We start from the raw sequence: 27,272 nt of genomic DNA, 5'->3' as shown, positions 1-27,272 counted from the left end.
CCACGAGGATATATTGATGCCAAAGAGTGTTATGTGTTGCCTACAGGGCTATTTTGATGCCAAGGAAAGCTATGTATTGCCTACAGGGCTATGTGATGCAAAAGAGGGCTTTGTGCAGCCCACAAAGCTATGATGTTGCCTAAGAGGGCTATGCACTGCCTACGGGGCTATATCATTGCCAAAAAGGGCTATGTGACTTCTTACAAAGACAAGGGACTACCTATAAGGTTATGTAGATTGATTTGGCACCTTCTGGGCTTATGGGGGTCTAAGTAGGTGGTATGTTGTTTGTACCTACCGGGCTTATGGGGGCTTGGTTAGGTTGATATTTGATCATTATTGTATTTTATTAGATTCAGTAGTGGGTTGGCATGCTTATCTAAATTTGATTTCCTTACCTGATTGCGTTGGGTATATTATGATACTTGCTCATTTAGTCTATAGCCTTTCATACTCTGTACATTATTTTGTACTGACGCCCCATTGCCTGGGGACGCTGCATTCATGCATGCAGGTCTTGATAGACGATCGAGTAGACCTCCTTAGTAGCAGGATTGACTTCTATCTGGTTGGCTAGCCCTTTTCCTCTGGAGCTGCCAGAGTTTGGAGGTTTGTTAGCTTTTGTTGTGTATATTTTTATCGGTAGGCTGGGGCCCTGTCCCGCCAATCTTTACTACTTTTTTAGGCTTGTAGACTAGTATGTGGGGGTGTATACCTACGTTATGGCCATACTGGCATATGATGTTGGTTTGCTGAAGCTTGTGAGCTATTTGATGTATTGTATTGAGATATACCAGCTTTTAGTTTTGGTATAGATATCATGGTGGCCTCGACGGCCCAATCAGGACTTATGTGCTAGTTGGCTATTTATTTATATGATCTCCTGGGAGTAGCTGTTTCTTTTATAGATCAGTTGACAGGGGCCTTGCCGGCCGAGGGCTTAGTTTTAAGCCGAGATATACTTGTTTGTTTCCTTGATTGCGTGTGGCTGCCATGCGCTAGTAGGAAATGATTCAGCAGGGTCAGCTCGGGCCTGAGTTTTGGCATTAGGAGCCAGTTGTGCCCCTCGAGTTTGGGGCGTGACATATGGTTTATGGGGGCTGTGAGTTGTCTGAACTCTCCCTCATATCGATGCTCAATACTACTCCCAAAAATATAATATTAGCTCTTATGTTTAAAAACATACTTCTTTCTGTGATTTGAGATTAGTGCTAAAAAACTTAGCTCAAAGGCTATCTTGGAAATCAAAGTTTCCTCTTTTGCTTCATTTAGAAAGCGATTACTCTTTTCTGAAAACTAGCCCGAAGGCTCCTTGGAAATCGAGGTTTCCTTTCTTGTTTAAATGCGAAAATATTTTAAACCCTTTGGGAATACATAGTCCCCATATACTTTTGAAGAAATGAACTTCAAGTTTTACTCTTTACTCTTTACTGAACTTGAACTTTAAGTCTTAAAACAAAGTTAAAACATTTGAAAAAAAGACTTTTGGAAAACTCTAAGAACTTCTCTTGACTTTGACCTTAACTGCTCTTTACTTGATTCTTAACTGGTCCTTGAATTGAATTATGGATTCAAGGATTGTGATTTGTGATTGGAAAGATCTCATGATGTTTAGGAATGATTTTAGATAGCTAAACATGAGAAAAGATCAAGAAATCACTTTTTGAGGGTGGGTCCGCGACGCGGAGAATCATTTCATTTTTGGTTTCAAAAACAACTTTTGAGGCAGAATGGTTTGTGACCGCTCCGCGACGTGAAACGACTTTTCCCAAAACTGGGGACTAGCTTCGCTACGCGGAGGCACTACCAAATTTCGACCGATGAAATTTCTTCTTCGTTTTCCAGCTCTAAACCCTCTAAACTCCAGGGTTCTTTCTCCAAACACTTAGAATCGATTATATGCTCAAAGTACATCAGATTCTACTCAAACTCAAACCTAAAATCACATATTCAGATCAAACAACTCCTCAACGATTTCAACGAATTAAGAATTTAATTGAACTTCAACAAACCCATCAAGAACTCAATTTCTAAGCTTTCAAGAACTTAAATTCGCTGAAATAAATCATGATTGGCGCGTGGGTGAACTAACCCAATGCTATGTGATCTCACATACCTTGTAGGGATCACCCCCGATTAAATCCACAAGCTAATCTCGATGAATCTTGAACGAATCTTAAACGTTCTTCTCCTTTCTCCTCTTTTCTTCTTTCTCCAAGCCCTAGCATGAAATTCACTTTTCTAAAACTGACTAAAATCAGACTTTACCCCAATTAAACTCCTAAAAATGATATAGAATAATTAGGTAGGGAAAACACTAAATTACCCTTCCAAAATTCGGATTTGGACTTTCCTAATTCCAACAGCCCAACTTCCAAAGGGCATAAGTCATTGAACTCGGAATCGCGCAAACTCAACGGCATTGCAAAATCATTCCAAGAGCTTTCCTACCATAACTGGAAGTGCTCCTAACTCATCCTGAGCTAGAAGTTATGGACGTTTGAAGTTGGCCAAAACTCAACTTTTCCTAACTTAAACAAATTTCCAGATTTTCATTATTTCCAAAAATGACTATTTCCAGTTCTTAAATTCTTCCTAGCTATTTCAAATTGCGAGATGTTACACTGTCATAAAAGTTGCTACAGATAACACTACTTTAACGGAAATGTATTTGGTTGTACCAATTTCCTCTGCTTTCTTCAAATATCCCCTGCAGTTCTTGACTCGAGATTATTAACCGTTGTGCATTTAAAATTGTGCGAACATTCCTCAAGAAGTTCCGTCCATAAAATTGTTATCTCTTCCTTTATGTAAAGGATTGAATAAAATCAAAATTATGAGTCCTGTATTGGAGAGTTTGAGCTTAATTCATTTGGACTATGCTTTCATTATTACTCCCAATTTAGGTTTGTTCAACCTATTCAATTTCTTTAAGGCGGAATGACCTGAGAGGCCCTTGTACTTGACTCCGTTTGTCAGTTAAACCCTTATACTCGTCACTTTGTCAAATGAACCCTTATACTCGTCACTTTGTCAAATGAACCCTTAAACATGATGAAACTCTATTTTTAAAACCCCTTTGACCATTGACCAAGCTTATGTGACATTAAAATGGTTGAGTTGGACAAACGCGTGATCACACGCGTTTTGAAGCAAGTGAATACAATTTTATTTATTTTTAAAATCTCAAAATTATAAGACAAAACAATAATAATAAATTAAAAAAAAGAAAAAAAACATCAAAAGCTCCTTCTTCTTTGGCCCACCCAATCCCATCGCCACCCCACCCCTTCTCTCTTCTTCTTCTTCAGGCCAGCCCCCCATCCCCACCTTTTCTCCTCTTCTTTTCAGCCCTAGACCCCCCCCCCCCACCCTACCCCTTTTCTTTTCATCTTCTTTGAAATTCACCACATTACCATAATCATAAAAAAATTTAAAAAAAAAACCTTTTGTTAAAAAATATATCATTCACCCTTTTTAAAACTTAATTTTTCAAGATCTATTGCTTGAATTTACTTAATAAATATATATATTTTCAATTTTAAGTTATCTTGATATATATTTTTACCAAATCTAAATAAATAGAACCCAAAAGCATGTGTAAAATCTAATTATAATCTATCACATTTTGTCATTGAGAGAATTTTTTAGTGTGAAAAAGATGAAAAATGGTGATTTTTTTATTTTTTGGGTGAAGGGTGGAGGGTGGGGAGGAAGAAGATGAAGTCGGAATATGGAAAATGAGTATAGTGTGAGAGAGAAAAATTTGCACCTTTTTTTTTAATATTATATATTTTCAAATATTTAATTTCTGATGTGTCATCGAAAAATAATAATAACACTGATGTGTCATTAAAAAATGACGTGGAATTTCATGTGTAAAACGAGTGTACTACACGCACACACACCAGATGAGAAAAGAGTTTAAAATATTGTGTTTGAATGAGTTTAAGGGTTCAGTTGGCAAAGTCATAAGTATAAGGGTCCAACTTACAAACAGAGCCAAGTACAAGGGTCTCTCAGGTCATTCCGCCTTTCTTTAAATTGTTTAGTTACTTCCATCCACGGACTTTGCTAGTAAGAGTGAATTCAGATGTACTAAAGTATGATAACTTTATACATGTATATATCTCGCAATGTTATGACTTCATGCTTCATTTAATATTTTCCTATCTTCAATTGATCTCTTGCTCTGTTTCCCCATTGTACTGATAACATTATGAATATGTAGGTCCTATTAGACAAACTAAAAGACGAAAGGGAATTGGAAGGTGGCAAGCGACGTAAATATAATAATAACATGAGCTGACGTTATTTCTTGAAAGGTTTTAAGATCCTCGAGTCAACTACAAGACAACTCAGCTTGGAGTTCCAATGGTAATTACCTCATAATACACATCAGATATTTTGTTTATTTTGTTAACGTTTATAATATACCTAACTTTGATGAATTTACTTTCCACTTTAGTACATCCCATTACTTTCCATTACAAAAAGGTTCCTTAGACTGTGCTTCACTAATTTCCATTACTTTTATTCCTTTTCTTGCTATTAACATTAATTGGAAAATTATATAAGATGAAAGGAAAGAAAGCCAAGGAGCAGAGAGAAGCAACGAAGGAGCTCGAGCATAGGATTCACATGGTCAAAGCTCCTTCTGTGCTCGACAAAGAGCCATTACGCTGCCTACCAAGGTCAAGGTTTCACAAAAGCAGTCAGAGGAAAATCGCATGGAGGAATGAATATTTTGCTTCCTATATTCTGTATTCTCAAACTAAAAACACTAAATCAGTTCATGCATATTTTTGTGCGGTATATATGTATAACATTTTGTTTACATTAACATGCTAAGCTTTCCCTTATTTGAGAATAGTAATGGTTTGGCAACTTAGTCGCGTGAGTATTGAAATACTCATATTATATTGATCAACTTATCTATTGTTTTATGTGAGGGATTGAATAAAATCAAAATTATGAGTCTTGTATTGGAGACTTTGAGCTTAATTGATTTGGATGATGCTTTGGTTGTTAATCCCAATTTACGTTGGTTCAAGATATTCGATTCTTTTATTTTCCAAAACTCGTGTGCCTTAGTGTGTTCAAGCTAATGGTAGTTGAGATCGGATTGAAGAATAATCATGCAATTATTAGTTTTAACGACATGTTGCCATTGGAAACTGACACAACTTAATCAAAGGTGTGTTCAATTGTTTTGAGTAATTCAAAACAATTTCCCTATTCAATTTACTTTCAAGTTTGACAATTTGTATTGAATATTGTTCTCATTGTCTATGAAGGAAATGATATCTCATTCGGGGAATCTTCAAAGTAAAGTTGAACCACGTCGTATTAAGGACATAAATATGGAAATACTCATGTGGCAAATACCAAGATATGAATCTTTGATTGATGAAAATTTTAGTTACTTCCATCCGTGGACTTTGCTAGTAAGAGTGAATTCAGATGCACTAATGTATAATAACTTTATACAGGTATCCCGCAATGTTATGACTTCATTCTTCACTTTAATATTTTTCTATCTTCACTTCTTCATTATTCCAACGTTATGAATATATAGGTCCTATTAAACGAACGGAAAGATTGGGAAAGGGTATTGGAAAGCGGCAAGCAATGTGAACATAGTAATAACATGTGCTGGCATTATTTCTTGAAAGGTTTTAAGATCCTCGGATCAACTACAAGCAAACACATCTTGGAGTTCCAATGGTAATTGCCTCATATTACACATATGATATTTTGTTTGTTTTTGTTTAATGTTTACAATACACCTAGCTTTGATTATTTCATTTTCCACTTTAGTAGATCCCTGTATCGTTCTACTCTATGTACACTTACTAGGCTTCTATGTAGACTTACGAATCCTCTTTATGCTTTTTTTTTCAGGCACCTCCATTAGAGAAGCCCCCTTCACTACAGTCTTTATTTGGACAGTTTACCGACATACTGTTTTTGTTGTCATTGTGATTAGTTTCGTATAAGTTTTCTTTTGGTTTTCCCATGATAACTAATGGTTAAATAAAAACAGATATTGTCTCTGTTTTCCTCTGTTATATTTGCTTGATTCATCAGCTTGAGCATTTTTAACGTTGTATTCTTCTAAACTTTTTTTTTACTGTGTGAGGATGAATGTTAACACTATAACACAATATTGGAACTTTCCTTGAGAAGAAACGGGAATGTCAATGGCGGTTTAACAGTCTAAGAAGAGAACAAAGTAACTGTTTTATTGCATAAATTTTGAATGAAATAATATCTAATACATGCTATATATATATATATATCCTGGGGGGCTCAAACCCGTTGGTGGCCTAAGGCCAAAATCAAACTAGAGGCCTTAAAAAAAAATTAAAAAATTATAAATACTTTTATTTTAAATCTATTTTTCTAGCTTTTTGAGATGCAAAGTTGTTAATAATTTTTGTGTAGTCAATTTCTTCTAGTAATTCCTTTCAATAGATAATATAGCCAAACCACTTAATCTTTCTTGAGACATTGTTGATCTTAAATAAGATTTTATTATTTTTAATTTTGAAAAATTTCTTTCTGCTGAGGCGACTGTTACAGGAATTGTTAACATTATTCTATAAGCAATGTAAGCAATTGGAAAAGAATCAAGTCTTTTTATTGGATTGAGTATGTTAATTAGAGTATTGTCTTCTACTTTTATGATTTCCCTTAACACTTTTAATTCAGAAAATAAGTCTAAACCGTCAATATCGGAGTGAGTATTATGTTTTAAGGAATATTCAAGATTAAGACAATATTTTTTAAAATTCTCATCATCTAATGATCTCAATTTTTTCCCACTAAATAGAAAACCAAAAATACTTTCATATACTTCAAATTGTTCAAATCTATTTTGAAGTGAAAAGATGGCTTGGTCTACTATGTATAAGAAGTAATCAACTCTAAATGATTCTTCAAGAGATCTTGTGATTTCATTATTAGCATTCTCATCGAATTGTTTTTTTCTCTATAAATTACACATTTCTTACGAAATTCAGGTTCTATATTCATCTCTAATGCAATTTACTTAGCCGAAATCATAGCACTTGTAAATCCTTCTTCTCTATATGTTTTTAAAAATGAAACTAAACCTCTTAATTGATCTATAGCGACATCAATATGCATATCTTTTGATTGTAAACTTTTGCTAATTGAATTTATAGCAAATAATACATCATACCAAATAGTCATACCCAATAAAAATTCAAAATTTTCAAGCTCAAAAATTGCTAAACAATTAGCTTCACTTTTAATTTTTGGATCATCACTACCTTCTTCTAATTTAAATAAAGCATCTCCTATTTGTGGAGTTTGAAACCTTATTGTTTTAACACTTTCAATACGACTTTCCCACCGTGTTTGTGACAATGATTTAAGATTTAAACTAGGTACACTATCTTTTAAAAAAAATTCACTGCTTAGTAGACGAAGAAAATACTGAATATACACGTTGTACCACTCCAAAGAATGATATAACTTTCGTACAAGAATTAACCATATCACAAAGTACCAAATTTAGATTATGACAACCACATGGTGTATAAAATGATCTAGGATTTATATCAAGAAGTCTTTTTTGCACTCCTTGGTGTTTTCCCTTCATATTAGACTCATTATCATATCATTGTCATCTTAAATTATCAATATCAAGTCCAATACATTTTATTTCATCTAACATAACTTCAAAAGACCTTTCCACTTGTATCATCCACTTTTAAGAATTTTAAGAAATATTCGGTTACATTTATTGGTACCAAATTTAGATTATGACAACCGCATGGTGTATAAAATGATCTAGGATTTATATCAAGAAGTCTTTTTTGCACTCCTTGGTGTTTTCCCTTCATATTAGACCCGTTATCATATCATTGTCCTCTTAAATTATCAATATCAAGTCCAATACATTTTATTTCATCTAAAATAACTTCAAAAGACCTTTTCCACTTGTATCATCCACTTTTAAGAATTCTAAGAAATATTCGGTTACATTTATTGGAGTTGCCAAAATATCTACACTCCGTATTATAAAAGACATTTGGTCTTGATGACTTGTATATGGCGTGCAATCAAGTATGATAGAGAAATCCTTTGTTTTTATAACTCTTTCAATAATCTTGTTCTTAATTTCACTTGCCAATAAATTTATTAATTCATTTTGTATATTATGTCCAAGATAATGATTATGAATTTCATCATGTTTGATTCGTCGAATATGTTCTTGCATAATTGGATCAAATTCTGCAATCATTTCAATAAGACTCAACAAGTTTCCGTTATTTTCTTGATAGATTTTTCATTTTGCCCCCTAAATGCCAAATTAGTTTTTCCAAGAGCTTTAATGACAGAAATAATTTTTGACAATACATTTTTCCAATGTTGTCTATCTCTATTAATTTGGTCTTGAATGTTTTTATCGATTGTTATATTATTGCGCAATCTAAATTCTAAATCAATCCATGAACTCATTTTAATAATATGTTAGTTATTTGTTTCATGAGTTCTAAGCTTAGTAGTAAGATTTTTCCAATCTCTACTACCTTCATTAGCTAACTTATTATTCTTTGCATTAAAGGTTGAATTAAATAACTTACAACAAAAACAAAATACCGTATTCAAATCTTTGATCCTGGATCTACTTTGTCTTCTGTTACTCAATTTAATGCGGGGAGGTTATGTATAGTAGCAGAGTCATTAGATCAACCCTTTATTGTATCTACACCAGTTGGTGAGTCTATTGTTGCCAGGAGAGTCTATCAAGGTTGCACGGTAGAAACTATAGACCATCAGACCTCTGTAGATCTCGTAGAGTTAGAGATGGTCGATTTCGACGTCATTATAGGTATGAACTGGTTAGCGTCTCTTTATGCTAATGTTGAGTGTCGGACAAAGATTTTTAGATTCCACTTTCCAAGAGAGGTAGTTCGGGAAAGGAAAGGTGATACAGCAACGCCGAAAGGTAGGTTTATTTCCTATCTTAAGGTAAGGAGGATGATTACCAAGCGTTGTATTTATCATCTTGTTCACGGTCATGATATTGATGCAGAACCATCGACTCTTCAGTTTATTCCTATAGTTAATGAGTTTCTAGATGTATTTCCAGGCGAACTCCTTGGTATCCCTCCAGAACGGGAAATTGATTTTGCTATTGATATGCTACAAAGTAAACAACCCATAATTATTCCTCCTTATAGAATGGCTCCTGCTGAGCTATAGGAGTTGAAGGATCAACTGAAAGACTTGCTGGATAAAGGCTTTATTAGGCCTAGTGCTTCACCATGGGGTGCACCACTGTTGTTTGTAAGGAAGAAAGATGCCTCACTAATAATGTGTATCGATTACCGACAGCTGAATAAAGCAACTATAAAGAATAAGTATCCTCTTCCGAGGATAGATGACTTGTTTGATCAGTTACAAAGTGCTAAGCATTTCTCAAAGATTGATTTAAGACCAGGGTACCACCAGATACGAGTTCAGGAGAAAGACGTTCCAAAGATAGGTTTTAGAACTAGATATGGACACTTTGAGTTCTTGGTAATGTCTTTTGGATTAACTAATGCCCCAGCAGTGTTCATGGACCTGATGAATAGTATATTCAGGCCGTATCTAGACTTGTTTGTGATTGTATTTATTGATGATATTTTGGTGTATTCATGTTCAAAAGATGAGCATGGAAATCATCTGTGAGCAGTCCTTCAGGCTCTTCGAGACCTAGAACTTTATGCAAAGTTTTCTAAGTGTGAGTTCTAGTTGGACTCTGTAGCTTTCTTAGGCCATATTGTATCAGATGCAGGCATTGCGGTTGATACACAAAAGATTGATACCGTAAAGACTTGAGCCAGACCCACGACTCTGACTGAGGTTCGTAGTTTCTTAGGGTTAGCTGGGTACTACAGAAGGTTTGTAGAGGGGTTTTCTTCAATTTCAGCCCCATTAATGAAGTTGACTCAAAAAGCAGCTAAGTTCCAGTGGACTGAGGCTTGCGAGCATAATTTCCAGGGGCTGAAGGACATGTTGACATCACCACCAATTCTTGCATTGCTAGACGGTTCAGAAGGCTATGCAGTGTATTGTGATGCTTCTAGTGTTGGGTTGGGATGTGTTCTAATGCAGCATGGTAAGGTTATCGCATATGCTTCAAGGCAGTTGAGAAACCATGAGAAGAACTATCCGACCCACGATTTAGAGTTGACTGCAATTGTGCATGCGCTAAAGATCTGGAGACACTATTTGTATTGCGTTCATGTTGATATCTTCACAGGAAAGGCAAATGTGGTAGCTGATGCCCTCAGTTGAAAATCTATGGGTAGTTTATCATATTTAGATATTGAAAAGCATGAGCTAGCACGAGAGCTTCATCAGTTAGCTAGCTTGGGAGTCAATTTTTTGCAGGCAAAAGATAGTGGGGTAACAATTAAGGATACAGCCGTATCATCTCTAGTTGTAGAAGTAAAATCACGGCAACAAGAGGGTCCTAACTTAGAGCAGCTCAGAGCCAAGGCTCAGAATCAACAGACTTTAGCATTTGATATAGCAAGAGATGGAGTCCTTAGATATAGTGGTCGATTGTGTGTTCTGAATGTTGCAGGGCTTCCGCATCAGATTATGGAAGAGGCACATCATTCCCGTTATTCTATTCACCCTTGTTCGACAAAGATGTACCATGATATTAAGGAGATCTATTGGTCGTACGGGATGAAGAATGACGTTGCTGAGTTTGTGACATAGTGTCCTAACTGCCAACAGGTGAAGGTTGAGCACCAAAAGCCCGCTAGGCAAGTGCAGGAGATAGCCATTCCTTTGTGAAAGTGGGAAGCAATTAATACAAATTTTATTACAGGGTTACCTCGATCGCGTCGCAAGTTTGACTCTATTTGGGTAATTGTTGATAGACTAACAAAATCAGCCCACTTCTTACCAGTCAGGGCTACTTTTACGGCCGAAGACTATGCATGGTTCTATATTAGGGAGATTGTAAAGCTACACGGTATCCCAATATCTATTATCTCCGATAGAGGAGCATAATTCACCGCCAACTTTTGGATGTCCTTTCAGAAAGGACTGGGGACACAGGTTAATCTTAGTACAACCTTTCACCCTCAGACAGATGGCCAGGTTGAGCGCACAATTTTGACACTCAAAGATATGTTACGGGGGGGCGCGCTAGATTTCAAGGGAAATTGGGATGACCACTTGCTTCTTATAGAGTACGCACACAATAATAGTTATCATTCCAGCATCAGAATGGCACCTTATGAGGCTTTATATGGGCAAAAATGTAGATCCCCCATTGGATGGTTCGAGGTAGGTGAGTCAGGGTTGATTGGACCTGACTTAGTACAGTAGACAGTAGGGCAAGTTAAGCTCATTCGAGAGAGGTTGCTAACAACTCAAAGCCGACAAAAGTCATACTCAGATGTGCGATGAAGGGACCTAGAGTTTTGTGTCGATGACTGGGTATTCTTAAAAGTCTCTCCTATGAAGGGTGTTATGCGATTTGGCAAAAAGGGAAAGCTTAGTCCAAGATCCATTGGGCCATACCGGATCCTTCGAAGGGTAGGGTGAGTGGCTTATGAGTTAGAATTGCCTTTGGGGCTAAAATATGTTCATCCAGTTTTCCATGTATCGATGCTACGGAAGTGCGTAGGAGACCCTTCTCGGGTTCTCCCAGTTGAGGATGTTCACATCACAGAGAAGTTGTCCAAAGAGGAAACTCCAATTGCCATTTTAGATCAGTCGGTTATTAAATTGAGGGCCAAAGAGGTGGCTTCGGTTAAAGTATTATGGAGAAACAAGAATAGAGAAGAGGTGACCTGGGAAGCTGAGGATGGCATGAGGTCCAAATATCCTCACTTGTTTCATACCCCAGGGTGATGGCATATCAGTTTATATTAGGGAAGTAAGGTAAGATACCTATTTGATTTTATATATATATACATTATTGCTTATTATTATTGTGGTTGTCGTTGTATATCTGCTCGCACTATTATGGTGGAGCTATAGTGCTTAGCTATTTATGTCATCATTTGAGACGCCTAGGTTAGAAATTTTGCATTTCAGGTTCTTGGATAGTGACATCTACAAACGATACACTACCTCAATTTTGGTAACTCCCGAGTACTGAACCGCGTGAATCAGATTTTTCATTCGAGGACGAATGTTTCTAAGGAGGGAAGGATATAACACCCCGACTTTTCAAAACGTTTAAATAACTCGTATCTTCGTGGAAAGAAAAGAAGGGTCAGTAATAAATTAAAAATGATGTGGTATGTCATATTTTAAGTGTTCAAGGGTAGTATCTCAAGTTTTGAAGTTAAGTAAGTGGCAAAATAAAAGTTGGCGGAAGTTATCATAAGTTCCTTTTTTAAGATCTCTCTGAAATTTGGGTCAAATGTCTTGGAGGTTTTCTCCTAATCTATAAAGAGTTATTAAACCCACAACCTATCGAATCGAAGTTCTACGAGTCTAGTTTCCAACGCATTAAACTGTTTGTTCATAAGACTTCAGAATAGAGAGATATTTACATTTTTGTGGGACTGCGCAAACAGGCAGTGAGGTGGGGCCCTAGGTCGGTAGAACTTTACATATATCTTCTTCTTCGAACCTTTTCTTCATTTTTAGCTAAGAACCAGAAAAAAATAGAGAACCCCATTTCTAGGATCAACTAAAGTATAGATTTTCTCGGCTTTAGTCTTTGACGGAAGTTGTTCTACGCGTTGGGCTCATCAACGTGGTATAATTTGTTTTATCAATTTCGTAGCATATCACACTTCAGTGTTGGGACATCAAGGGTTTGGATATATTTGAAGGTTTTGAGGTGTATTACGACCTTAAGATCGAGGTAAGATCCTTCTTTCATCGACTCTAGCTTTAATAAGCAGCAAATAGCAATTTGCGACGAAAATACATATCTTTTATCATATTGTCATGGTATCTTTTATTTTTTTGTGTTGATTATGGTCCTACCTTGTTGTAGTATCAAGAGAGTTATGAGTAAAAGTCGTTAGGCCACATGAATTTAGCGAAAAAGGTATGTTAAGGTTATTCCCTACTTACGGCATGTTTCCTTAAAGCTTAGGAGCAATGTAATTGGGTTGTTATACTTGTAGCCATTATTGTTGATTGTTGGCTGCTCGAGTTGATATAATCCTCCCTAGTTGGGATTCTTATTCTGTTAGTAGCGTCCCTATGTTGGACACGACTTAGAGGCTATTTGTATAGGTTGCTTATAACTAAATTGCTTGGTTTTAGCGATTGGATTGTTATTTTTGCCCTTGGGGCTATTGTGGTTAGCTGCAGGAATGTGATCTATGTCTAGAAGGGCTATGTTCTGCCTACAGGGCTTTATGGATGCCTAAAAGGGCAATGAGTTGCCTACGGGGCTATATTAATGCCTAGAAGGGCTATGAGTTGCCTACAGAGCTATATTGACGCCTAAGAAGGCTATGTGCATCCTATAAGGCCACATTGTTGCCTAAGAGGGCTATGAGTTCTCTATAAGCTATGTTGATGCCTAAGAGAGCTATGTGTTGCCTATGGGGCTATATTAATGCCTAAGAGGGCTATGTGACTGCCTACGGGGCTAGGGGACTACCGATAGGGGTATATAGGCTAATTGGCACCTTTCGGGCTTATGGGGGCCTGAGTAGGTGGTCTTGTGTGCTGTTTGTACCTGCCGAGCTTATGGGAGCTTGGTTAGGTTGTTGTTTTATTATTTTTGATAAGTTTAGATTTAGGAGCAGGTCAGTACACTTATCTTATCCTTGATTTATTTGTCAGATTAATCCAGTATATCAGGATACCTCCTTATAGTCTATTGCCTTTCATACTCTGTACATTTTTTTGTACTGACACCCCATTGCCTTGGGGGCACTGCATTCATGCATGCAGGTCCTGACAGATGACCGAGTAGACCTCTTTAGCAGTAGGATTGACTTTTATCCGGTTGGCTAGTCCCTTTCCTCCAGAGTTGTCAGAGTTGGGAGGTTTGTTACCTTTTGTTGTATATATCTTTATAGGTAGGCTGGGGCCTGTCCCGCTAAACTTCACCACTCTTAGAGGCTTGCAGACTAGTGTGTGGGGTGTTAGCTATGTTATGGCCATACTGGCCTATGTTGTTAGTGAACTATTTGATGTATTGTATTGATATATACCTGTTTTTTGTTTTGGTATAGATATCATGGTGGCCTCAACGGTCCAATCAGGACTTCTGTGCTAGTTGGCTATTTATTTATATGATCTCCTGGGAGTAGCTGTTTCTTTTATAGATCAGTTGACAGGGGCCTCACCGGCCGAGGACATAGTTTTAAGCCGAGATATACTTGTTTGCTTTCTTGATTGCGTGTGACTGCCATGCGCTAGTAGCAAATGGTTCAGTAGGATCGGCTCGGGCCTGATTTTTGGTATTAGAAGCCAGTTGCGCCCCTCGAGTTTGGGGTGTGACATGAGTGACCTGTTTGCCTCCACATTCAGTAGATCAATTAATGACCCCAAGTGTGGCATAATCTCATTTCCATATGCTACTCGGATGTTCGGGGGACCTGGTCATCATCCTGATATTAGGGAGGTTTTGGTTGATTTGCATTTGAAAGAAGTATGATGAGTTTATTTGCTCCAAATCTGTTAAGTGTTTAATTTGGATAATTTGTATCAATTTCACACAAAGTGATGTCGTCGAGTTAAAGAAGAAACTCATTGACATTTGGGTGGTTTCCTAAACGCAACGATAATACCGGATATTGTCTTGCCTAAGGCTATGCAACGTGATCTATTTTAATAGTAGGATTTTTTCCTGGATGATTGAGAGTGGGACCGAATAATTGCAAGAAGGTGCACTATCTTAATTGCACCAACTTTGAAACTAAGGAATCCAAAAGGAGTTTTGGAGGAGTGCAGGAACACCTCTCGCGTGTACCGTGTGTATGTGTTTGTGTACGGCCAAAGACTCAATTGAAAGTGCAAATGACAGTGTATGGAAAGAAGTAACAAGTAGTATTTTAAAACAAATAAGAAACACAAGTTTGGATTTTACTTGCGACCTTTCAATCAAAGCAATATATCAATAATAAGCTAAAAAATAAACATGTAATCACAAATATTGTTCCTAAACTGAGTTTTTCTAAGGTTAAAACCTAAGTAAGTCCCCAGCAGATTCGCCAAACTGTCGCACCCCTATTTCGAACTAGCCAAAATAGTTCACAATATAATATGGCTGACACTCTGATTTTGAAAGAAAATTGTTTTGTTTTAGAGTGGCCACCTAAATTTTAAGGAAAAATATTAGGAAAACCATTTTTTAAATATGTAAATGTAAACTTTATTTTTCTTTGTGAAACTAGTGAGATTCTGAGTAAGGATTTTGGTTACTCGAGGGGAAGATATTAAACATCCCTCAGAGCCTATCCGAAGATAGTCCTTAAACTTAATTTAGGAAAAATAATTAGGAAAATTTGTTCATTTGTTTGCTTTAAAATCAATGATAAGTAAATTTTATTAGTTTAAGAAAAGGGTAAAATACAAGGTATGACATATATACATCTATAAAATAAATTTAATAGTAGTATGCTTATCATACGGTAAAAAATAAATAAATAAATGTACTAAGATGTATGGCAATTTTATATGTTGAAAAATATAGATGTGTCCTATATAAATGTATCCAAAATAAATGTTGAGTTTAAAGGATATGAAAATTGGTCATTTTATTTATATATAAAATAAGACGTGAAAGAAAATGAAAATAAAATGAGATAGTAATCGGGTGTAAATATGTAATAAAATAATGTGTATATTAAAGTGTAGGGATTTATAAATAAATAAAAAATAAGTAACATTTGTAAAAGTGATAGTAGATATGAGAAAAAATAATGTGAAGTGTAACAAAATAATAAGTTATGTATAGAGAAAACTAAAAATATGGGATTTGTATCTTTCTGTGTATGACATATATATCTATGTACCTTATATTGAGTCTGTTGGCATATCTAAAATCTTGAAATAACATGTTAAGAAATTAAACTGTTTTAGTAATATTTGATTTTTAAAAAATGAATATATTTTCATAAAGGGGCGATGTCAAGAATATAAAATGGGACTAACTATTGGGACTTATTCTATAATTACATTTTTATTTTTTGTTAAATATATAAGCCTACTTCCCTACTTGTTTTCTTTAAAAATATATACATACTTCCACAAGTTAATTATTTTAGCCTCATATTCTAAAGGCATTTATTTTAGCTTTTAAATTAGTTTCAAATTTATTGTGAGTTCTAAGTGATGGGTAGGCTTAAATGAATATTATTTAGCCCTTTGAAACTTCATTTAGAAATTCTTAAACTATAAGCCCCTTCTCTTCAACTTCAAAGGGTTAAAAGAATACTATAAGTAAAAATTGTTAACCCATTTTCGAGAAGAAATTTTCTTTTATCATTTTTGTTCTAAAAATGTTTCAACAAAATTCGCAAACAAATAATATTAGCTCACATAAATAATCTTCAAAAGTAAAAGACAAGCAATTTAATATATCAAAACTTAAGAGTTATGTAGACATAAGTAAAGGTTAGCCAAGATATTATAAATAATATAATTAAGACCACAAAAGAAAGGCTAAGAGTTATTGGACTCCTAATTTACGAGACCCCAGCGTTGTGGTGATCCTAATTGTTGTTGGCCTAATATTTAGGCCAAAATGACTTTCAAAGTAGAAACTCCAGCCCTCTGGTTGTACATGTAACATAAAAAAGAAAAATAATAATTAGAAAGACTTAATATTGAGGCAAGAGATCAGTCAACAATGTATGTAAACTTGAAGTGATACAAATACTTTACTATTTTTTGGAATTAAGAAAATATCCTAAATGTGGGTTAGTATACTAATATTTATGTTACGGATAAACAATAAGTCATTCGGAATGTTTTTTTTACTACTAACTATATAAAGATACCAACACTGTACTCGTATTAGTATTTATATACAATAAGCAAAGAAATGTAAATAACTACTCAAAAAGAAAATTCAGAGTTTACAACAGTAGCTCTTAGATATACTATTTATATCAATGCAGACAACATCATCTTAAGGAAAAAATGAAATGGGTCCTAACTAATCTAGACATGCTAATCACAATAACTTAAATATGTTAGGGTACTATCATAATCATCCATTAGTCCAACAAAAGATGAAACTAAAATTTCAAGATTGTAGCTATTGGGAGAAACATATCACAATATTAAATAGAATAAATTCACATAGGTGGAACACAAAGCATTTGTAAAAAATTCAAAAAATAGCCTTACGCTAAATATTGTTTTATATGCAAAATCTATCCGTGAAAGAAAAAAAAAAGGAATTTGATACTTCAAACATAAGAAAAATAGGGCAGTAATATTCATCCTTTTCATATAAATCATGAAGAAAGGTCAAGATTTTCTCCGCAACAAGGTATATAAGCTATCGGAACTACGCATCAGAGAAGATAAACACAACCCATCTAAGCGTGCGACTAATTTTATAGTTTAATTTTTTTTTAAAACATACATGTGTCAGTGGTTCAACCCACGAGAAGTGGTTGGCCCTCGTAGATGGCACGTGTAAGTCCTAAAAATTTTCTAGGCTTCCCTCTTTCGAATCTGGGATGTTACATTAATTGTCAAACCCTTGTCATTTACTTTATTTGTTGCGAAAATGTCTACATCTATAAATGATTAGAACACCATTTTACTTCGTAATTGAATTCTTTACCGTATCACTCCCTGTGGGATATACCCCAACTCTTAATGGGCTTTACACTTGTTAGCAACCGCCTACACTTAGAATCAGATGAAGTGTAGTTGAGCGTTATCAAAAATGGTGTCGCTGCCAGGGAGTGAAGTTTAGTTATGAACTAATTTTGTTGTAGTTGAATCAACTTATTTGTGTTCTTTGTTGGCAGGGTTTCCCAAAGGGGTACTACATCAGGAACAGACAGAGGTTTAAACCATCTATATGCTATGTCTAGTCACTACGATCAGGAAAATTTACAAGACGTCATTAGTGGTATGCTTAAAGTATTTTCCATGAATGTTTATACCTTACTTGATCCAGACGTCGTTAGTGTTTCTACTCCTGTTAGTGAGTCTATTTATGCAAAATGAGTTTATAGAAATTGCACCTTCCCTATCCATCATATATACACCACAACTGACTTAGTTGAATTAGATATGGTATATTTTGACGTCATTTTAGGTATGTATTGGTTATATGCATGTTATGCCTTAGTCTATTGTAAAACTCAAGTAGTCAAGTTTCAATTTCCAATGAGTTAGTCTTAGTGTGGAAAGGTAGTCCAGTAGTGCCTAAGGGTCATTTAATTTCATACCTTTAGGGTAGAAAGTTAGTCTCCATGAGGTGCATCTATCACATAGTCAAAGTTAAAGACTATAGTGTTGAGACACCACCCCTCCGACCGATTCCAGTTCTGAATAAGTTCCCAAAAGGCCTTCCCAATGATCTTCCTAGAGTCCCTCTCGATATAGAGATAAACTTTGGAATTGACGTCCTCCCTGATACTCAACCCATCTCTATTCTGCCATATAGAATAGCTCTAACTAAGTTAAAAGAGTTAAAAGAGCAGTTAAAAGATCTTCTTGATAAGGGTTTCATCAGACAAATTATCTCACCTGTAGTTCTCCATTCCTTTTCGTGTGAAATAAAGATGTATCCCTTAGAATGTGTATCGATTATCGCCAGTTGAATAAGATAACCATAAAGAATAAGTACCTTCTCCTAAGAATCGATGATCTATTCAACAAACTTCAGGGTGCCACTTGTTTCTCCAAGATAAACCTCATATTCGGCTATCATCAATTTAAAGTGAGAGATAGTGACGTCCCAAGGATAGCCTTCAAGACCTGTTATGGTCATTATTAGTTCCTTGTCATGTCATTTGGTTTGACTTACGCTCATATAGCATTTATGGATCTTATGAATAGAGTTTTTAAGCAGTATCTAGATATTTTTGTTATCGTATTCATCAATGACATTTTGATCTATTCTAGAAATGAGGAGGATCATATCATTCATCTCAGAATAGTCCTTCTTACTCTCAAAGACCATGAGTTATTTGCCAAATTTTCTAAGTATGAGTTTTGGCTAGAATATGTGGCGTTCTTATGCCACATTGTAACCGGTGAATGCATTTGAGTCAAAATATAGAGGCAGTAAAGAACTGTCCCACGCCCACATCCCTAACTGACATAAGGAATTTCTTGGGTTTGGCTGGTTACTGCAGAAAGTTTGTAGAAGGGTTTTCATACATTTCATCCCAATTGGCTAAGCTAACCCAAAAAAAGGATAAGATTCAATGGTCTCAGACTTGTGAGAAAATTTTTAACTAAAAACTTGATTGACTACTGCTCCAGTGTTGACCCTACTAGAGGGCATATATGGTATTGTTATATACTGCAATGCGTCCAGAGCTGGACTTGGTTGTGTGCTGATGCAAAATGGCAAGGTTATAGCCTATGCATCTTGACAACTTAAAATCCATGAGAGAAATTATCCAACTCACAATCTCGAGTTAGTAGAAGTGGTTTTTGCTCTAAGTATATGGCGTCATTATCTTTATGGCATGCATGTTGATGTTCTCACCAACCACAAGAGTCTTTAGTTAGAAGTAGTTAAACCTTAGATAGAGAAGATGGCTCAAATTACTTAAGGACAATGATATAAACATCTTTTATCACCCTGGTAAGGCTAATGTTGTTGTTAATTCTCTTAGCATATTATCCATGGAGAGTACCGCTCATGTTGAGGAAGGAAAGAAAGAGTTAGCTAAGGAAGTGCATAGACTTACATGGTTGGGAGTGTTCCTTATAGACTTATATGAATATGGTGTTCTTATGCTAAATGGGGTGGAATAATCCCTAGTAGCGGAAGTAAGGGAAAAGTAAGACAAGGACCCCATTCTACTTCAGTTTATGGAAAATGTTCGTAAGTAGAAGGTGTATGCATTTGAACAAGGGCGAGATGGTGTGTTGAAGTACCAAGATAGGTTTTGTGTTCTATATATTGACGGTCTCCAAGATACAATCATGGAAGAAGCCCATTGCTCTAGATATTTGATGCATCTAGGTTCTACCAAAATGTACCATGAATTGAGAGAAGTCTATTGGTGGAATGGTATGAAGAGAAATATTTCAAACTTTATTGCTAAGTGTCTCAAATTCCAACAAGTCAAAGTTGAGCACCAGAGGACATGTGGTGTGGCCAAGAACATAGCTCTTCCAGAGTGTAAATGGAATATGATTAATATGGACTTCATTAGTAGTTTACCGCGATCTCTCCGTCAACACAATTTGATTTAGGTAATTGTAGACCAGATGACCAAATCAGAACGATTCTTACTAGTAAAGACAATTGATTCAGTAGAGGACTATGTTAGATTGTACATACACGAGATAGTTTGAATCCATGGAGTTCCATTGTCCATCATTTCACATAGAGGTTCTAAGTCCACCACCCAGTTTTGGAAGTCGTTTCTAAAAGGTTTGGGTTCAAAGGTAAATCTTAGCACCAATTTTCACCCTTAGACAGATGGTCAAACAAAGAGTACGATCCATACTTTAGAGAACATGTTGAGGGCCTGTGTAATTGACTTCAATGGCAATTGGGAGGATCACTTGCCTCTCATAGAATTTGCAGACAATAACATTATCACTCCCGTATTCATATGACTCCTTATATGGCTATTTATGGGAGAAGGTTTAGAACTTTGATGGTTTAATTAAAGTTGGTGAAGCTGAGTTGATAGGGTTAAACTTTTTTCATTAGGATACGGAGAAGGTGAAGACTATTCAAGAGAGGCTGAAAACCACATATAGTCATCAAAAGTCATAAACTAATATTAGGTGAATATATTTAGAGTTCTAAATAAACAATTGGGTTTACTTGAAGGTTTCACCCATGAAAGGTGTCATGAGGTTGGGAAAGAAAGGGAACCTTAGTCCCCGTTGTATTGGTCCCTACCAAATTTCAAAAGGGTTCGTAATGTAGCTTATGAGTTGGATCTACAGCCAAAATTACCATATGTTCATCTAGTATTTCATATCTCTATGCTTAAGAAATTCTTCGTTGATCCATAACTTATTGTGCCCATCGAGAGTATTGGTGTGAAAGATAGTTTGTCCTACGAAGAGATCCTGGTTCAAATTCTTGATTGTCAATTTCGCAAGTTGAGGACCAAAAAGGTTGCATTGGTCAAATTTTTGTAGAGGAATCAGTTTGTTGAAGAGGATACACGAGAGGTAGAAGAATATTTGAAAGCAATATACCCTCATCTTCATCCCTTCAAACATTGATGTTGAAGGTAATGATATTTTCCCTATTTTAGTTTTAGTGTCTATTCATATGTTGAGAGCTTCAGTTTCCGTATCCGTTGGTGTATTTCAGCTTATGCAGTGTATTCATACCATTGTGCATTTCCTAGCTTAGTCATAATTTGAGGACAAATGATCCGAAGGGGGGATATTGTAACACCTCGCAACTCTACTCCTATAATTTAAATTGTTCGTTCTAAGTATTTGAGCTTGAGGTGATGTCCGACTTGCCCATATGTTTTAAGGTACTTTACTAAGTGTAACAAGGGTATCAGAGTGATTTAGGGTAATTAGGACCTCCAATACTAAGTTAAGTTCAAATCCTTTCTACCGGCTAGTTTTTCGCATTAGTTCATGCAAAGGTCAACGGCAAACGACTATTTATATTTCAGCATATAAAAAACTACTTGGCCCAAAACCTATCAAATTAAAGGTCTATTAGTATTCTTTCCAACGCCACTAACCGCTTGTCAAACTAACTCTTGAGCAAAGAGTTATTTGCATTTTACTAGACAGACATCTAATAGGTCGTGTGCTCTACGTGGCCCATAGTGTGGGTACACCACGCCAAGCTAAATATCATGCAAACTCGTTATTTTTAAAGTGGTCCTATGCTACATGGCCTGTAGCGTAGGTGCACTGCACCACACCAATTTTCCAGCAACATCTTTGTTTTCAAAAATTAGCTATGCACTTCGTGTGGCCCGTAGCATGGGCGCACCATGCCAATTTTTGAGGGTTTATACTTTGAAGACGCTTTATTTATTAAGTAAAGTCGATGGGTCATTATAAAATTCATATTGAACGACCTAAGGCTTATTTTCTCTCAAATTCTCTCCTCTCCTTCATCTCCAACACCAAGGTATGTTCCTCTCATGTATCTAAATTCTTTCTAAACAATCTCAATCTCTGATCATAAATTTTTAACAAGATTCTAACGTCAAATCTTTCTCCCATATCTAGCAAAAACAAGAATTCATCCGAAAATTCAAGAAAGTACTTTTGAGGTTCCTCTTCAAAGTTAGAGTTTCAATTAGAGTGATTGAAGGTATGTAAGGATACTCATTGTAATGGACTAAGTTTGTCCTCACGCCCTACATCTAAAATTAAAACTACTTTTCCACACTACCAGGACTTTTGTCTAAATAGGAACAGACTGATGGTCCAATTCTGCAAGACTTCTCTAGGTTCGACATCGCAAATGATCAATTTGCTGAGATTTATCTCTTCCTCTTCTCCAACAATGGCCACAGACAAATTTCCCATCCCTTCTACGATGTCATCATCAGCTACTTGGTATGGAATTGGAGTTTGTTCTAGTACAAACATCAACTTGCTTGACCTATGATGGACTTATCCCAATGTAGGTTCATATCTGAGCGGTGGTGCCTCTGTAATGCCTTAGCTGGATTGGCTTAACTAGGCCATTGGACTTGGGTCCAAATCTAGTTTTAGACTGATACCCATACTTCAATATCTTTGACACAACCATTTTTGTTGCACTTGATAATTTTGTATCATCTAGCTCTGCTTCCTCATTGACCCTTACAACTTGCATAATATCCAAAGTGTGAAAAGTTACTCTGTTTTACTCGTCAGCAATTGGAACAGAATTAACAGAATGAATGGGGTTACTAAGCTCCCCGTGAATGGTAACTTTTATGCGACCTCACTCAAACTTTACACACTAATGAAGAGTGGAAGGAACCGCTCTTGCCAAGTGGACCCATGGTCTCCCCAGCAACAGGTTGTAGTTGGATGACACATCCATCACTTAAAATAAGATGGTGAATTCAGTTGGCTCCATTTACAACGTAAGATAGATTCTCCAATGACACTTCTTTGCGTTTCATCGAAAGGTCTAACTTTCACAAGAATTTCCCTTATCTCTCCCATATTCACACCTAAATCTCTAAAGGTGGTGAAAAGGCAGATGTATCATCCAGAACCACCGTCAATTAAAACTCGAGTCACAATCTTATCAGACCATTTGAGCACGATGTGAAGTGCTTTGTTGTGTCCAATCCCCTATGCAGGTAGCTCATCATCATGGAAAGAGATCTTATTAGCTTCCACTATTTGTCCAATTGTTGAAGCTAAGGTTTCACTTGTGGTCTCTTTTGGAATGCTCACTCCGTTTAACACTTCCATCAAAGCATTCATTTGAGCTTCAGAAATCATAAGCAGAGACAAAATAGATATGTAGGCTAGCGTTTTCTTCAGCTGCTCTTCGACTGAATAGTCTTTAGGCTGCATCTTCTTCCAAAATTATGTGGCTTTAGTATTAGTAACACTCTTCTTCAAATTCTATTCCTTTCCAAGAACTCATCGATTTAGATCATCCGGGGAATAACACTTTCTCGACCTACTCATTCCATGAGCTACATCAGCGTCAATCGTCTTTCCCATGTGCATGCTTGAGAGTCCCATGGGATTGCTTTGGTATCATACTCGGGCTTTCTAGCTATTGCAGTGGTCACTACAAATCATGGTAGATATTTTTGGACAATCAAAGGCTCCCTTAGTTGAAAAGTGACAACATTTTGCGTCGAAGACGTTATGGCATCTGCTTCATATAAGTTTGGATAGTCAAGGCCCTCATATTCTTCATCTAGAATAATCATGTTGAATTCTTGTAACACCCCGTAGTTTAGTAAGCAACCTAGGGCTAAGTTTAAGGGCTACAAGTCAAGACTAGAGGGCATGAGCCAAGACAAAGGGGCAAGAGCCAAGGCTATCCCAAGCTGCCAAAGCACTGCCCATGACCACGAGAGCCTTCACTGCTCATGATGGACATCACAACTCGTGGTGCCACCCGTGGTGGTGAGGTAGTAGCTCACCAAGGCTGCCCCAAGGTTGGCTCACCTTCACGAGCCACTTCACGGCCAGTGGTGAAGACCACGGCTCGTGGGAAGGCTCATGGTGATGCCTTCACTTCTTGGTGGCCAAGCCAAGATGGACAAGCTACTGGTACAAGGACCACGAGTAGGACTACGTCCAGTGGTGAGGACCACGGCTCGTGGTGCCTCTCGTGAGGCCTGGAAGTAGGCTGCAAGTAAGGGCTAAATGGGAAATTTTGGTTTAAGTTAGTATAAAGCGAGGTCATTTTGTATAGTCCTAGTACACCTATATAAGAATTTTTTAACCCTTTAAACTCACCATTCAAGTCATTAATTCCCAACACACAAATAATTCCCAAAGTTCATCCTTTCCAAAAATTCTCTCTCTAGAAAGTTCAAAGAAGAAGGAGAAAATCTAGGGTTCAAGAAGCAAGGTTCTTCACACCAAATTCATAGGGATTTGTGGTCAAGTTATGGTAATTCTTCATCCATGAATAGCTTTCATTCATGGAGTCCCTTCAAAACCCCAATTTCAAAGATAGAAATCCCCAAAAGTTAGGGTTTGATTCCAAAGTCATGAGTTCCTTTCAAAAATGATTCTAACAGTTGAATTATGTTATTATAAGCATTAATTGATGATTTCTTATGAGTTTCATGTTGTATCCCCAAGAACCCATGAAATCCCCATATTTCTCAAAGTTGATGATATGATGTGGGTCTTTGTTGATGAAAGGTGAATTGTATGAATTGATGTGTGAGGTAATAGATTCATATGGAATTATTATTAAATCCATGTCTAATGCTTGAATTATATATGTGTTGATTTAAAGTAGGTTTTAACCTCAAGGAGGTAAAGTATGAGATTATGTTTGTTTTATGAAGTTTATGTAATTGTTTTAATGATGCTTTGAAAGTGAAGTGTTAATGATTAGGTTGTTGTTGTGGGTTGATTGAAAGGTTATTCTCATGAACTTAATGTGAAAGGTTTTCTCACATAATGAAGATTATAAGGTTGAGAGGATTCTCTCACCTAATTGAATCAAAGAGTAAAAGTGATCATGGATGGTGATAGTTGCTCACGCATGGTCTAAAGAGTTATCCTAGTGAATTAACTTGGATTGATTGTCAAGGACATCTTTCCATGAGACATGAGTTAAAGTAAAGACTTAATGACTATCTTGTGGGATTTATGCCTAGCACCGAGTGGATATTGAAATGAGATGGAGGCTCACACATAATTGAGTCCGGGCTTCCAAAATGGGAACTCTCACCTAGTAGAGTTTGGGTTTCCCAAAGTATGTCTCATGAGATGGAAGCCTTCACCTAGTGGAGTCCGGGTTTCTAGTAGCAATCTCTGTATCCCATAACTACGTGCCTCGTAGGATGTTTAACTAGTGGATCCAGCTAAGCTAACAAACCAGTTCTACTTTAGGCAAGTAGACCAACCCTTTTCGGTATGGGTAACACCGGGAAGGATCCTGTGATAGCTCACATGGTCTCATGTCAGTTAAGGCAATATCCAACTACAACAAGATTAACAATGAACTAAGACATGCTTGAAGAAGCATCTCATAGTGTTCAAATAATAATTAACTAAAACATGCTTGAAGAAGTATCTCATAGTGTTCAAAATAATAATGAACTAAGACATGCTTGAAGAAGTATCTCAAAGTGTTCAATGAAATGAGAAACTAAGATGTGCTTGAGAAGTACCTCATAGTGTTCAAGAGTTTTAAAAGATGACGGACATGAATGATGGCCTAAACTGGTTTACTTAGCAAGGGTGATATTTATAGGGTCTTATTAATGCCTTGCACAAGTATGCTTTGAGGTTATTCATGAAGTGTTCCTCTTGTTTTATGATGAGCTTTGTATTATGACTTATGTTTTCCAACAATCTCTATGATGATGTTTAAGCTTGGCATATAGCAAGATTTATAATGAAATGTCCCTTTTAGCATGTTTTAAAGGTTTTTTTTAATGCTTGGCTATCAGACTTAGTGCAATTTTGTACTAACGCCTACTTTTCCTACATTTTCCCCAAGTGTAGGGTCAGTTCTCGAGGTGATCATTCTAGTGGCTAAAGCTTGGACTTTTGTATCTTCCAAGCTTATTAGTGAGTCCTCATGGTTCGAGGACGGCCTTTTCATATGTTGTAGTTTCTTTCATGTACTTTTCCTTTTCGGACATATTGTAAGGGCTAGGCCCTATTTCATTCAAGTATTGTAATAGATGGCTTAATTGAGACAAGTCTAGACTTCCGCTTTCTTTTATGAAAAACTTTTAAGACTTGAAATGTGTTTTACTCTTTATTGTTCTATTTTTATGTTATGAAAGATAAGGGGCTTGTATGGAGTCCTCTGGGGTTCTATACGCCTTGTTAAATCTAGGAGGTACCCCTGGGTCGTGACAATTCTTTATTCTCATGATTTGGCAGGGGGCTATTTTATACATTGGGAGGTGCTAGAGTTCATTTGATTACTCCCCTCTTGATTATAGACTTGATCTGGTTCTTCAAACCATAACAATATTTTATGTCGTTGTTACGACTCGAAAACTAGTAGGTGAAACTAGATCCTCACAAGTGTGTTGTTGAGTTTGATATGAGGTTTTATGTTGTAGTTCCCGAGCTTAGGTTGAGGGGTTTAGGGGTTAAACGACAAGGTACGACCCCCCAAGGACCAACCAAGGGTCCTTGAGGAGGACCTTAAAGCCTAACCCCCAAAGCTCCCCAAATTTGCCCAAGCTGCCAAAATCTTAGGACCTGTGGATAGGACATATGCCCCGTAGATCCATCCATGCCTCGTAGGGGTAGTCCGTACGCCAAGTTTTTAAACCAAACCACGGACCTTCAAGACGGGGTATGAGCCCACCCACGGTCTGTTTCCGAGCTAAAGTTCTAGCACAAGAAAGTCGAAGTATATACTTTATACGATATAAAGTCTTTTTTTTTGGAAGATCCGCTATAATAATGAAAAAGATTTCTGCATATACGCCCAAATCGGTCAATAATATCAGAATCTGATAAATCGGACCAAACTGGTTTACTAA

This window comes from Solanum verrucosum, unplaced genomic scaffold (genome assembly GCF_900185275.1).
Source record: "Solanum verrucosum unplaced genomic scaffold, falcon-dt-bn FXZP01000104.1, whole genome shotgun sequence".
Taxonomy (NCBI): Eukaryota; Viridiplantae; Streptophyta; class Magnoliopsida; order Solanales; family Solanaceae; genus Solanum; species Solanum verrucosum.
The sequence above is the reverse complement of the archived record's forward strand: the minus strand, read 5'-3'. Positions refer to the sequence as shown.